Source organism: Beta vulgaris, chromosome 7, assembly GCF_026745355.1.
Source record: "Beta vulgaris subsp. vulgaris cultivar EL10 chromosome 7, EL10.2, whole genome shotgun sequence".
Classification (NCBI taxonomy): Eukaryota; Viridiplantae; Streptophyta; class Magnoliopsida; order Caryophyllales; family Amaranthaceae; genus Beta; species Beta vulgaris.
In genome coordinates this window covers 48,045,086-48,059,490 of record NC_079208.1, presented here as the reverse complement: position 1 = coordinate 48,059,490, position 14,405 = coordinate 48,045,086, and positions in this window count along the sequence as shown.

The window sequence follows — 14,405 nt, the reverse complement described above, 5'->3', positions numbered from 1 at the left end:
GCTTCTTGCATTAGTTGTTAGCGTTTAGTTGCTTGCATTCGCTGTTAGCGATTACCTAATTGTATTAGCGAGTTTGGCTAGCTGTTTCTATTAGTTGTTTCCGTTAAAGTGTTTGGCAGATAACTATTAATTGATTAATACTTTATTAGGTGAAATGGCCAATAAGGATCTTGGAATAATTTATTGGTTGGGTATTTGTTGGTAAAAGTTAGTTTTGTAAATTTGACCAACTTTACGGTATATCATTCATTACATAACTAATTTTACACTCTCTTCCAAAAGCTCCAAATAGTAGCCTTTTCAAAATTAGCTTTTTGGGCTCAAACCTTTCTTTCATTCCTCTCTCAGCCAAATACTCTCATTAGAGGTTTGGATGAGCCAAACCTCTCTATTTATCTCAAACCTCTCTTTTTATCCCAAAAATCTCTGAACCAAACACCCCATAAATTTACATTTTTTGAAAGCTATTTTCACGTCTAAATGGTACTTAAGGCTACCACCTTACTGAATTAAACTTTAATAACCAATTACAACTGTGTTTTCTCACCTATATCGGCTAGTCCTAGCTTATTGCAGTACAAATATACAAAACAAGAGCATCCTTCTATTGAAACATATCTTAAATCTTATGTGTTAGAAATTTAAGTGAATTCTTTAAATCCCCTAAAAAAAATTGAAGTCCCGCTCTAAATTTTTTTCTCTTCAAATAATAATTTTACAAGGCCTAAAAAAGATTAACCTAAAACACTAATCGTTGATTAAAAAGATGTTATTGAGAATTTTCATACCCCTGGTTTGGTAATCGAAATTTTCTAATCGAATTTATTAGGCTATTTTATGCAATCAAATAGCCAAATAACATGTTTACTAGATGACTTTACAACCTAAAGCAAAAGGTTGGTCATTTTTTAAAAGTATTAAAACCTATTAGTCAGATTTTACCAGAAGGATTACTTTAACATAGCTTATGAATCAACTAATAGACCATAATCTAATTTCATCTTCATCTCTTTATTGATACATTAACATAAACTAAAGTTATGATGCAATGATGCCAAAACCTAAAGCCAAATGCTTAAAACACTCAAAAGATGAGCCTTTAGATTCTTTTAAACTTAATGTTCCAAGACCAAACTTCCTGTTCCAAACCATCTTTTTCAGTTGCAACTTATATTATACTTCTAGCTGATTAGCTATTGAGTTTATAAAATTACTATCGTATATAACCACTTTCCTAGTTTCCTTAAAAGGATATTCTCTATACTTTATTTTTTATAAAAACAATGTAACTTTTTGCTTGACTTGCGCATGCTGCATTATGTAGATGATGATTAGAGTTGCTTGCATTGTCTTGAACACTACCCCATTGTTTGCAAAACCAAATTGCAACAAAGATATAAGAATAAAAATTCTTACTTGTATAAATTTTTATATAGTTTATAGCATAAGTTAAGTCAAAAGTTAACAAACTTGAACTACAAAATTCGAGCAAAGTTCTTTACAAGGCTAAGATACTGGCAAGAGCACGAGTTACTTGGAAGATGTAATCATGTAACTAGAGACGACTAGCAATTCCTCAAAAAAAATAATTGGGATGGTCAGAATTTGAGGGGAGAATCTTGATAAGAACGAGGAGTATCAAAAAAGTTCTTGAATTAAATGAATTTGTTAGAATTAAAAACTATGTTCTCCTGGGTTCAAAAAAAAAGTTTTCTCTAATTTATGTTATTAGTTACTTGAAGTTAGTATTGTATTAGTATCAAAGATAAGACGATACATTTTGGGTTAAGATCAGGTTGATAATAAATAAGTTGAAAATCACTCAATTTTGCCTTAACTCATTACGGATCAAAAAATTCATTCCTTATCTAACATAGTACTCCCTCCGTCTTTTTTTATTTGCTACATTTTGCCATTTAGGGGTGTTTCAATTTATTTGCTACATTTGCAAATATTTCCATATATAGTACATAGGTCCCACACTTTATTTACAAATTTGTCATCACTCCCTTCTTGATTTTGTAAATGTTTCCATATATAATACATAGGTCCCACAATTTACCTACTTGCTTTTTTGTTAATTCCATTTATGTCAATGGTCCCCACTCCCTCCTTGGTCTTTGTGAAAAAGTGCTTATAGCAAATAAAAAAAGACGGAGGGAGTAGTATTTATTAAAAGGGTTATCCACATAACCTATTTAATTATTAATTCTGTTACTATTTAAATCAAAATGATTATTTAAAGAGATTAAATAAATAAGTTTATGAAGAAAAGATGTTTGCTTTTTTCTAAGTCACTAAATGAAAATTTTGTCATGTTTGATCAACTTTCCATCCCTAATTAAAAGTTTGCACAAAATATAGATAAAGTTACCTTTTAAAAATTAGAGATAAAGTTAATTAGTTTACAAAAAATTTACAGTACATATAAACCTTAAAAGCTAGAAAGTTATACGGAATATATAGTTAGTGTTTAAACAAAATAGATTAGAAGTTACTGGTCTGATTGAGTCATATAGTTTTATAAAAGACTATTTTTATAAAGTAAGATTTTTCAAATACTATATTAACATTTTAAAATTATTTTCTAACACTTTGATTTAAATTCATTGACTTATTCGAGGTCTTAAATTAAACGCAACAACTTACAATTCTTTATCTCAAACTCAATTTAATTAATATTCGTGGATTCTAACCTTGACTATTTTAGCTCTAATTTGATTATTATTGTTTTGTGTATTACTTCTACTCAAATTTCAACAAAAATCTAATTATGTAGTTAGCTCTGTTTTTTATATATGTCTGTATTAACTAATTGACGTTTAAGTTTTAACAATTAACTAGTATTTTGGCCCAAACGATACTCCGGGTTAGTTACAATTATCAAACATGTTATTATTTATAAATTTCATAATTAATTTTATTAGCTTTTCGATAATTTCTATCTAGTGCAAAATTGAAAAATGGATGTTATGGCATGATAAATTGCTTTTTTTTTTATAAAAAATTTCTAAGGAATTGAGACTAAAAATAACAATTGCAATGGAATTATAAGACTTATTATGTTTTATTTTAAAACATTATAATTGTAGTGAATTGGTGGTTAAACTGTCACAGATCATTTCAAAAGTCATGGTTTCGATTCCTAATAGTTACACATTAGTAATATTTTTAATAAGATCATAAACATGTGGCACATGTGTTGGAGAATGCCACGTGACACCGTTCCTTTGCTAGAAATGCCTTCTAATAATATTTGTATAGATAGATTATCATTCAAAGACTACAATACAAAATATATATCTATACTAATGTATTAAAAGGCGTGCCTAAGCCAGAAACGGTGCCACATGGCGCTCTCCGTAAGGGAGCTCTACTCCATGCAATCCACAACAATAAAAAAAAAAATTAGAAATTGCATAGTGTAAGGTTTGATCCCAGAACCTCAAGAACATACACTAAAGTCTTAACCACTAGACCAAATAATAATAATTAGTGTTATCATCTTAAATTATAATATCAATAAATAAAAATTTTCTTAACCCGGGGCGTAGCCCGGACCTAATAACTAGTTTATTCTCTAAAATTATATGAATTTTTACATTAATGGAACAAGTTGGGGCAAGCTAGCTCAATCCCAAGCTAGCATTACTTAAACATATTCTTAAAGACCTGCATCAATTCTAGCTAGTCCTGGTCCCTTGAATAAATTAAACAATCATCAGCATTAAAATTTTGCAATTGTACTAATAATAAGCTTGTATATTTCTCTTAAACTAATAATGATCTGACCTCGAACTTAGGAAGCTCATATTGCTATTAATACGGATTAATTTAGGCTTCATCCTAACCGGCCCCCAATTTTGATATGCAAGAAAATCCAATAATTATTCCCTCAAAATAACTGATAACATGATGTTGGAGCGTTTTTATGTCTAAGAGCCATCATTGACCTCATTACACTTCTGTAAGAGTAAACTAGATTCCACTTCTGTAAGAGCCATCTTTTTTTTACACAATTTACAATGTCATGTGGAGGACACCAAAGCAACTAAATTCTATTTATCAGATAATATTGTACTTCATCTATTTTTAAATAAGTGTTACACTGACTTTTTCACGTAATCAATGCGGTTCTTCGATCATTAATATCACTAGTTGCAGTCTTGCAGACAAGTAAAAGATAAAATTTGATATTTTAAATGAATTAACTATACATTGAGATTTAACAAGATCTTGACTATGTTTTTCTTTATACGACATCGAGAAATAGAGTCAAAGTTATTTGATGATTAATGTCAATTTACTCAATGTAACACTTAGGAACGTAGGAAGTATAACAGTTATTCATTGTGAAAATTGGATATAGGAATTAAGTACTAAACATATACTTCCTCCGTTTGGAAATAGTTGCACCGTTTTATGTTTTCACGTTTGCCGATGCATGATTTCAAATGTTAATATCTTTAATTATCAATGAGTAAAAATTGTAAAAAGTTAATATTAAAAATATACATTGCGACGAATCTAACAAGATCCTATATGACTATGTTTTTCCTAAAATATAAATCACCAAAGATAATCAAAGTGTAACATGTGAATAGTAAACACTATGCAAATGGTGCAACTATTTCTAAACGGAGGAAGTATTTTGATACAACTAATAAGACCGAGTGATTCCCGGGATTGAGAGCCAGTAACGGCCCTCTGGGTAGTTGGTCATAAATGTGGTAATGAGAATGAATTTGTATATAAATTTGTGAAAAATATCATTGTCCAGTTCCATGGTAATGCTAATTTATCCTAAAGTGTCTACTTTCCTTTTTGAATTTTCATTCTCATCCAATACCACCTTGTAGGTGGTAATGAGTGGTAATGAAAATTGCTTCCCCTTGGAGACAAAAACACAAGTTTAGGGGTGAGATTACTTTCCCATGGAGAAAAAAATGCCTCCCCATGGAAATCTTAAGGGTGCTTCCCTAATAAAATTACACTTAAAATTCATTTCCATTACCGCAATTTATTAATGACTACCAAACGGCCGTAATTTTAATTTTCAAAAAATGCAAAGTAACCGTGCATACATAATGTAACATGTTCAAGACACACCCAATGACCCAAATGTATAAATTTTATATATTGAGTCATAATCTGTAACATTATAGTTACAGTTTTTTCTCCAGGTACCCTAGAGATTTCTTAATATTCACCAGGTACCCTCGCTTTTTCCAATATTCACCAGGTACCCTTGAGGTTTGGTAAAAATTCCTGAAATGCCTCTACCGTTAAGTTTTCGTCAACTTCGTTAGGTTTCCATCCAAATTATTCATATTAACCCAAATTTACTCTAATTAACCCTAATTAAACTCTAATTAATTAACTCTAATTAACCCTAATACGCTAACTAACACTAACCCAACCATTCAGCCCCCACCTAACCCCAACCCCACCACCCCTCTCTTACAGCAACCACGTAGGCCCCCTCCCTCTCCCTGGTAGAACCCACGCAGCCCCCTCCCTCTCCCCCTCCGCCGCGCTGCCCTCCTGAAAATTTCCAACATTTACCGTTGTATTCTTTGTGAAAATTCTCAACATCAATATTATGATTATCATAAACTCGATTAGGCGGAGATCGAAACTTTTCAATAAGTTCATCTTCGATAATATGACGAAGCGGGTGAGGTTGGTGAGGCGGAGAATTGATAAAATTGAAGTCGTCAAAGGGTTTTTAGTGATGGTGAAGAAGGCGAGGAAAGAGCGTGTGGTGGTGCATATGGTGTTGTGGCGGCGGAGGAGGAAGGTGGCAGTGAGGTGGAAAAGAATTAGGGTAATCGTCGGGGAAAGAGGGGGGAGGAGGAGGAGGGCGAAGAGGAAAGTACTTGGATGATGATGGTTGTGGTGGTGGATCTATCGGATGTGGATGGTGTTGCCGTGATTGATGAGGATGGTGGTTGTGGTGGCGATGATGGTCGATGCCTAGTGAAGGTGTATTTGGGTGGATTGGGTTTCTTCTCTTATTATGGGTTGAAACTTGGATGGTGTGTCTATGGCTACTGCAGGGGAGGGGGAGGGGCTGTGAGAGGTGGGGTGGGGCTGGGGTAGGGAGGGGGTGGTGGGAAGGTTAGGGGTTAGGGTTAGGATAGGGTTAGAAATTAGGGTTAATTAAGTTTTTTAGGGTCATATTTAATGAAAAGTTAACTGTAGGGTTACATCAGGAATTTTTCAAAATCATAGGGGCACCTGGTGAATTTTGAAAAACGCGAGGGTACCAGATGAATATTAAAAAAACCTCAGGGGTACCTGGTGAAAAAACCGTTGTAGTTATGCTTGAATAAACTTCGTTCTCGAGGCTCAGGGTAAACCTTAAAAAAGATAAGAAATAAAACATTAAGAGGAATATTGTTAATTAAAAACTAATAACAAAAATAATAAAGATAAATTGGTCAATTAAATGAAATGTTAAGGGGAAGGAGAGGTACCCAAGATCCAGAAAATATTTATAATGTCCTTCTATTTTTTTTAGTTTCAATCCTGTTGTTCCACCTCCATTCTAGCATCAACAACTCACCACTCTTGTATAGTCCATAACCACACTCTTATAATATACAACCATTCCACCATCATTAAACCAGATATATCATGTCAACAATGAAGATTATTTAATCATGATAATAATACATACGTACATACTTATTAGGTCAATTTATTGTCATATTTGGTGGCCTTTATCTACTTCATAAGACTCGCCAGAAAAACCCGAGCATTCTGCATTATGACGATAGTTCTTATACCATCAATTCACCATAAATGGTGTGTTAATAATATGTAAGTCCTATTAAATAGCAATCTAGGACGTAATAGCAAACAATAATAGAACAATGAAAGAACGAAAGCAATAAAGGACAGAAGATAACTTTTAACGTGAAAACCCAAAAACTGCGAGAAAAACCACGAATATGCACTAGGAATCGATGAATATTCAAAAGATGGTTATAAAAGCTCTCCAAGATCTCTCTTAAGCTTTTCCTCTCTTGATTATGTGAATAATCATCTAATAAACGCATTAGGTTAAACCTAATTATAACTCAACTCGAAAAAACGCGTTTTTGTGTCAGATTAACTACCAATCAAAATTTGGCCAATCAAAATTTACACTCGGGCCCGATCCGGCGGGGATCTCCCGGTCGTAATTCGCTGATCACACTCGATCGAGCGCTGCTGCTATATTCCCCTGCTGCATCTTTTGACCCTGATTGGACGACTCGATCGGGCGGGTCTGCGAACAACCATTTGACAAACACGTAACCTCATCTCCACAACATACACATTGAGCCCGATATTGACTATATGCCCAACATAATATACAAAAATTGTATTAATTTAAAATCAAACATATCAATGGTACAAAACTATCATGTCAATTCATTTTTAATTATTTTTACTTCATTATCACTTGTTGAAACTATGATGTATAGCGCACAACACATGTGAGTGTCCCACGTTGATAAAATAAGAGAGACGAGTTCACTTAAAGGCAAAGGGGCTACTCCGATCTCCTTATTGTCATATGGTTTTAAGATGGAAACTCCTTTGTTTTATAAAGTAAATTCTCTCTCTTTGTGATGGGTACGATCCAAACCCATATATTTAGATTTTAACATCACCCGCTAATATAAAGACGAAATTCGAAAATCCTAATTGTTGAAGGAGACTCTTGTTCTCTTTACTTTCTTTCCTTTAGCATGCTTTTTTTGTCAGTAATATTATTCTATTTATTGTTTAATAGTCGATCTTGGACTTGAGATCCAAGATAGGGTTGATCAAAATTACAAATCTTATGCCTTATATGCAAAAATTAAATATGTTTCCTGTTAATACAATTTATAGGATTATGTACTTATTTCCAGGTTGGAGTATTCTCATTAAAATAATATATAGTGATGACAATAGGTCGGACTTAGATCGTATTATCCATATTTCGTCTCTCATCCTACAAGAAACAATATTTTAAATTAGACACTAACTTCGAATTATTGCTTGATTATGTTGGAGTCAAACATCCCTCGGAGTCGGAATTTTTGGGATCGCGACTCCGACCATCATTCGACTCGAAGCCGGAATTTTTAAATGGAGTTGGAGTTGGATTCATGTAACTTTTTCTGGAGTCGGCTCAGATTTTTTTTCTTTCAGATAAGACCAACAGAGTCGAATCCAGAATAAATTTCCATCCCTAATAATAATATATATAGATATGCAATCCTAATTCTAATAGAACTAGAATACATGAGAACTTTGACCTTACTTAATTACAAAAATAATACCTTTTACTTAATATTAAAAGCGTATTTACATATTCTTTACCACAACCCTATAGTCGGAGTAAAAGGAGGTCAAACACTCAGACTGGATTAGAAATCCGAAAAATTCATCGTGAAGAATTCAGTAAACATGTATGCACACAATGACATTAATAGGGAACATGCAACACACAAATATACCAAGGAAACCTTTTCTTAAACGAAATAAATATCCAACTCGATATGTTTAGTTCACATGATACAGAACCAATCAAGTTTTTTCTCTCAACAGAACCCTAGCCGTAGCAAAACCCTAGGCAAAATTCAAAACCCCAAGGGGCTCGACCACCACCTGAGCCGCCTTGGCACGGTGGCCGTTGAACCCCTCCCCCCTTTTTCTTTCCATTCTCCTGCTCATTTTCTTCCGTCGTAGTTCGTATGTCTTCTGGTTGTAAGAGAAGCTTAATGTGGGACACAGAGGTGGCGAGGATCTTCCACCACCGTCGCTTTGTTGTCGTCATATTGCGTGCGCTACCGCTGGCAAGTGCACCCCGTTCGCTTCTTTCTATTTCGTTTTTCCTTCGCCGTCCTCTTCTAGGTCTGTTCGCGTCATCCTTTTGTTTCCGGTTAGTCGTACCCTTCTAGGTTTGTTCTCGTTGACAATTAGTCGCACCACCGCTCTGTCGCCATTTAGTTCCCCCTTCCCCTAGTGTTTGAGATCGTCAGCAAGTTGGTCGCCTAGTTTCGTTCTTGGGCTTCCTTCCCCCCTCCCTTGTTTCGTGGTCTGTTTTGTTGGTTTGGGCGTCCTTTCCCCCTTTCCCTCATGGTTTCTATTTAGGTTTCCCCTCCCCCTGGTTGTTAGTTCGGGCTCCCCCTCCCCTAGATCCGTCGGTCACGTTATAGGGCATCCCCTCCCCTCCCCTTTTTAGTGTTATGTTTGGTTTACCCTTTCCCCTCCCCCTAGTTTACTTTTGGGGTCCCCCTTTCCCCCTCCCCAGTTAACGTTGCGTCCCCTTTCATTTTCCGGTGGTTGTGCGCATTTCGTTGCTTAGTTATTAGTCGTGTTAGTATAGTTTTGTTGTTTGCTATTTTAACTTGTTTGATACTTTTATTAAAAGCTGTAGGTAGTATTTGTCTTCAAGATGTTGGATCTGGGTTATGTGATTGATTAGGGTTTGTGTGGCAAGAGATTTCGTGGATGGGGTATGTTTTATCCGATTTTGAAAATCAGATGGTTCTTCGAGCTCTAACAATGGTTAGATTTCAATCTCACTTAGTAACGATTTCATAGTTATTGCCTTGACAAAACGATATCTGAAGACGGCTCCCCAATTTGTCAATTGGATTTATAGCGCGTCAACTCATTTGAGCTTCTCATCAAAGGAGAAGCCTGAAATACCCTTTCAAAAGGGTATCGAGTCACAAAGGAATGTGACTCTTCCAGTAAACCTGGTCGTAAAATCCCATGTGACAGAAGATCACTAAGATTGGTCCTGGTGCGACTTCCTAGTCTCGCTGTTACTTTGCTTCCCCGCTTGGGAAAACCAACCCTGTCCTCTCACTCCTTTCGTCAGGGTTCTGGCGATCGTCCTCCACCAGAAGAAGTGTTTCACTACAGTTATCTATCAACTCAGACCTCAAGATCGAGCAGTTTTATCCTAACTTAAGTTATTTTTGTTTTTGTACTTGTTATGTAAGAGCAAATAACGCCTCAGTTTAGTTTCTTTTTTTTTTGTTTGGTTGTATTAGCGTTAGACTGTACTACCATTTTTAATTAATGCACATCTTCCCCGTTGTCGAAAAAAGAAGAAGATATGTTTAATTAGTTCACTAATGTTGGACCGTGTTGCTAGACAAGCACACAACATAATCATTATCACTCTGAACAAGAACGACCTTGTGAAAAGGACAATGTAGCTCAAATAAAAGGTTAAATGGCCAATATGTCGCGGTAATGACGTTTACGATGCCTTAATATTTTTCCTTAATATTTCTGCCTTTGCCCTGAAACAAGAGAGCATAACTTATCATTTAGAGGACTAAGTTATGAGATTATTTTGTACATAATATGTCATCATCATATTAATTTATACTTCTTCGATGGCAAATGAAAGGGAGAGATAGTTATCGACTTAAATTGAACAAAATAAAAAGTTACATATGATAATAATATAAACCAAATAGCATCTTATATCTACACTTATATCTTAAAAATCGTTCATATATAAGTCTACACGCCATTGACATTGTCCCTTTATTTGTTTCATTCCATGTCACCTACATACATTAAAATTAAAAATGAGATGATTCATATAAGATTTAACTACGTGATCCCAAGTTACGATATTAAAGTTCTAACCAATAAACCATGTAATATTAGATTTTACGATATTTTTACATGGTACCCCTGTAGAATTTTTTAAAACCATGGGGTACCCTTATATTTTGAAAATATGCACCTAATTCACTTACTATTTAAACAAAATGCATGAAATGCCTTAATGACTAACGACGTCAAGTTTTCATTAGGTTTAGAGCGTTAATTCCTTTCTCTCATCTCTTCCCCTTTTTTTCACCCCAATTCTCCCTATCTCTCCCCAGTTTTCGGCCACCTATCCACCAATACACCACCCATGCACTACACCTCATCCTCTTCTTTGATGTATCCTCACCCTCCTCTCGTGCTCCCTCTCTTTCCCTCCGCTGTAGTTGTGTGCTTCGTCGCTGCCACGACCCACGCCGCCACCTATCGTCCTTATTGTAGTCCGCTCTTCTCCTTATGTTATGTCCCCTTCACAGACTCCCCTTCTCTCTTTACTCCTCTATCTCTTGCGCCACCGTCGCTCGGTCCACGCACTGTGCCACCCCACCACCACTTTCCTTGGCATCCCATGCCTACTGATGCCACACTCCTGCGAAAGCCATCCCAGAACCCTGTCTGGCGAAGATGAAGATCCCCCTCCCCTCGAAAAATTCCCTTACCCATTGAAAAAACAGACTGGTCTAGCTTTTTGGTAGGTGGGGGATTTTTTTCAAGGTAAGGGGCATATTTTGAGGGGTGAGGTGGTTTTTAAGGCGTTGGGGAGGTGTTCGAGGGTGGGAAGGGAAATTTCGGTCGTTTTCTCGTGTAAGGGTGGTTTTCGGGAGGCAATGTGGCGATAGTGGTAGATCAGGGGGTGGTTCTCTGTGCGGCAATAGTAGCCGGGTAGGAGTAGGGTGACTGTAGTGGGGTGGGGGAAGGGTTTTGATTTTTTTTCTCAATATAGTTGATTAAGATTATTTATGATTTAAGCGATATTAAATTTAGTTAATTATGAATTAATTAGAATAATTAAGTTAATTTGACATTAATGACTGACGAAACTTGACATCAATAGTCATTAATTGCATTTTATACTTTTTATTAGAATGGTAAAACTAACGGGTACAAATTAAAAACTATAGAGATACTCCATGAATTTTAAAATTCCACCAAATGTAATAAAATCATAGATTATATTCTTTTAACATAAAAATATTATTAACTCGAGACATTACCAAATCTAATAACTACTAGTCTACTACGAGCTCTACACTTGACTAATTACTAATTAGTTACCGACACATATTTACTACTACAAAATAAAATTTCTTCCTCTGTATCGCCAAGTTCAGTGCACTAAGTGGTCCCATGATAAATTTGTTGGAGACTTCTGCTTCCGTTGAAAATATTTTCGTATAGTGAAAATAATAATACTCCCAAAATATGCACAAAATGGATGAGGGGAGGGTTGGCCTACCTACATGATTAAGATCTAAAAAGTTAACGGGCTAGACCAGGATCTCATTGGTAGGTAAGGTATTATACTCATTTTGTTTTTATATGTATTGTCAATCTAATTAGCTAATGTAGCAGATACTAGATAGCAATAATAAACGTATTATGCATTGCGTGTTTTTTGACTTATTAAGTGGATTGACTTATTAGAGAAATGCCTTGTATTCCTTTCATGTACGGAAGTAATGACATTCGGCATGTATTTTTCCGGATTTCTTTTGTTTCCCCAACTTGACAAGATTTCTTCTTATTTATTTTTTAAAAAAATAAATCACTTTTGTTAAAATATTTTCAAATAAATCAAGGTAACAAATCTCTATTATATAAAGAAAGGGGGGAAGATGATGTCCCTTTTAGAAATACAAAATTATCCTTAATGATCTAATGAAATAAATAAAAAATACATAAGAAAACAATTTAAGAATCCTTTCTCATTTCAACTTTCCATTCTAAATGGATATAAGACACTATTTTAAAATTGACGCACTCACATGCATATAAAACTAGTTATTATATAAAAACCCTAGCCTCCCCTCTCTTTTTCTCTCTCTCAAACCCTAGCCTCCCCTCTCTTTTTCTCTCTCTCAAACCCTAGCCTCCCCTACCCTTTCTTCATCAATTAGGGGCTGCCATGGATGTTTTCATCCATGGTAAGCCCCTTTTCCCCTTTATTTCCAGTTTTTTAATTCATTTCTTGTTTTGTTCAATAAATTAGTCTCTCTTTATGAGAGTTTCTCAAACCCTATTATGGGGTTTTTAGTTTCTGTTTTGGAAATCTCCTTCTCCCCTATGGGAGTTGTGAGTATGGTTCTTTTGTTTTTAGGTATGAGAAATTATTCTCATTGGTTAAAGTTCGAGACTCAACATGAAGGTATTGGAATCTCGGATGCGGTCAACTTGACTCGATCAAGATGTTCTTCCCAAACTATATCAGAATGATAGACTTCCTCATCAATAGCTGCTTGATTCAGCAAATACAAGAGGGTTGTGCTGTATTGTTCGATCTGGTTCATTGTAGTTTCTTCGAAAACGAATTTGATTTAGTCTTGTTTAATTGTATCTTATTTTACTTTAATACCTATTGTAGATGCCGTTTGACCTTCAATTAATGAAATTTCTCTTTCAAAAAAAAAACTAGTTATTATATTATGTAAACTAATTTACCAAAGGCCATATCTTACTCGTTTTTTTATTGGAGTTGAGCTTTACACTAGGCATTAGAAAGCTATGAAGCCAAATAAATTCATCTCCAACTTAAGTCCTTCCAAAATATTGAGTGTGTTGTGAGAATATTCATTTAAAGTTGACCTAATTGTTCATAAGAGTAAATTGATTAGTACTACTATTTCCTTTTGTTATAAAAGTAACTTAATTTGTTTGTAAGAATAGCCCCTTTTGTTGTTAAGAGTAATCTCATCAGTTAGAGACAACCACATTTAATCATACGAGTAAATTTATACATTAATAAGAGTAAACTTATTAGTATTCCCTTTTATTTAAAAAAGTAACCTCATGTGTTTATAAGAGTATTAACACGCTTCTATTATCCCTTTTATTGTTAAGAGTAATCTCATCCGTTAAAGACAACCACATTTAATCATACGAGTAACTTCATACGTAAACTCATTAGTATTCCCGTTTGTTTAAAAAAAGTAACCTCATTTGTTTATAAGAGTATTAACACCCTTCTATTGTTATGTATAACCTTAGAGATATTATATGAGTAACATCAATTATTTTTTGGACCTCGTTTAATCATATAAGTAATCTCATTTAATCTTAACTACTATTTCCATTTGTTATGAAAGCAACTTAATTTGCTTGTAAGAGTTGCCCCTTTTATTGTTAGGAGTAACCTCATCCATAAAAGACAATCACATTTAATCATACTAGTCACTCCATTTGTTGATAAGAGTAAACTCATTAGTATTGCCTTTTATTCAAAAAAGTAACCTCATTTATTTATAAGAGTATTAACCCCCTTCTATTATTATGCATAACCTTAGAAATATTATTGAGTAGCCTCAATTACTTTTTTTAGACCTCATTTAATCATATGAGTAACCTCATTTAATATCATGCGTAACCCAACATAATCATAAAAGAAAAATCATTTATTCATACCAGTGATCTTAATTAATCATACGAGTAATCCCAATGTACACAAAAGTGACTGCATTTGTTCATACTAGTAACACATATGTTCATAAGAATAAACTGATTATTATATCCTTTTGTTATAAAATTAACACCGTTGTTTATAAGAGCACCCACTTTTATTGTTAAGAGTA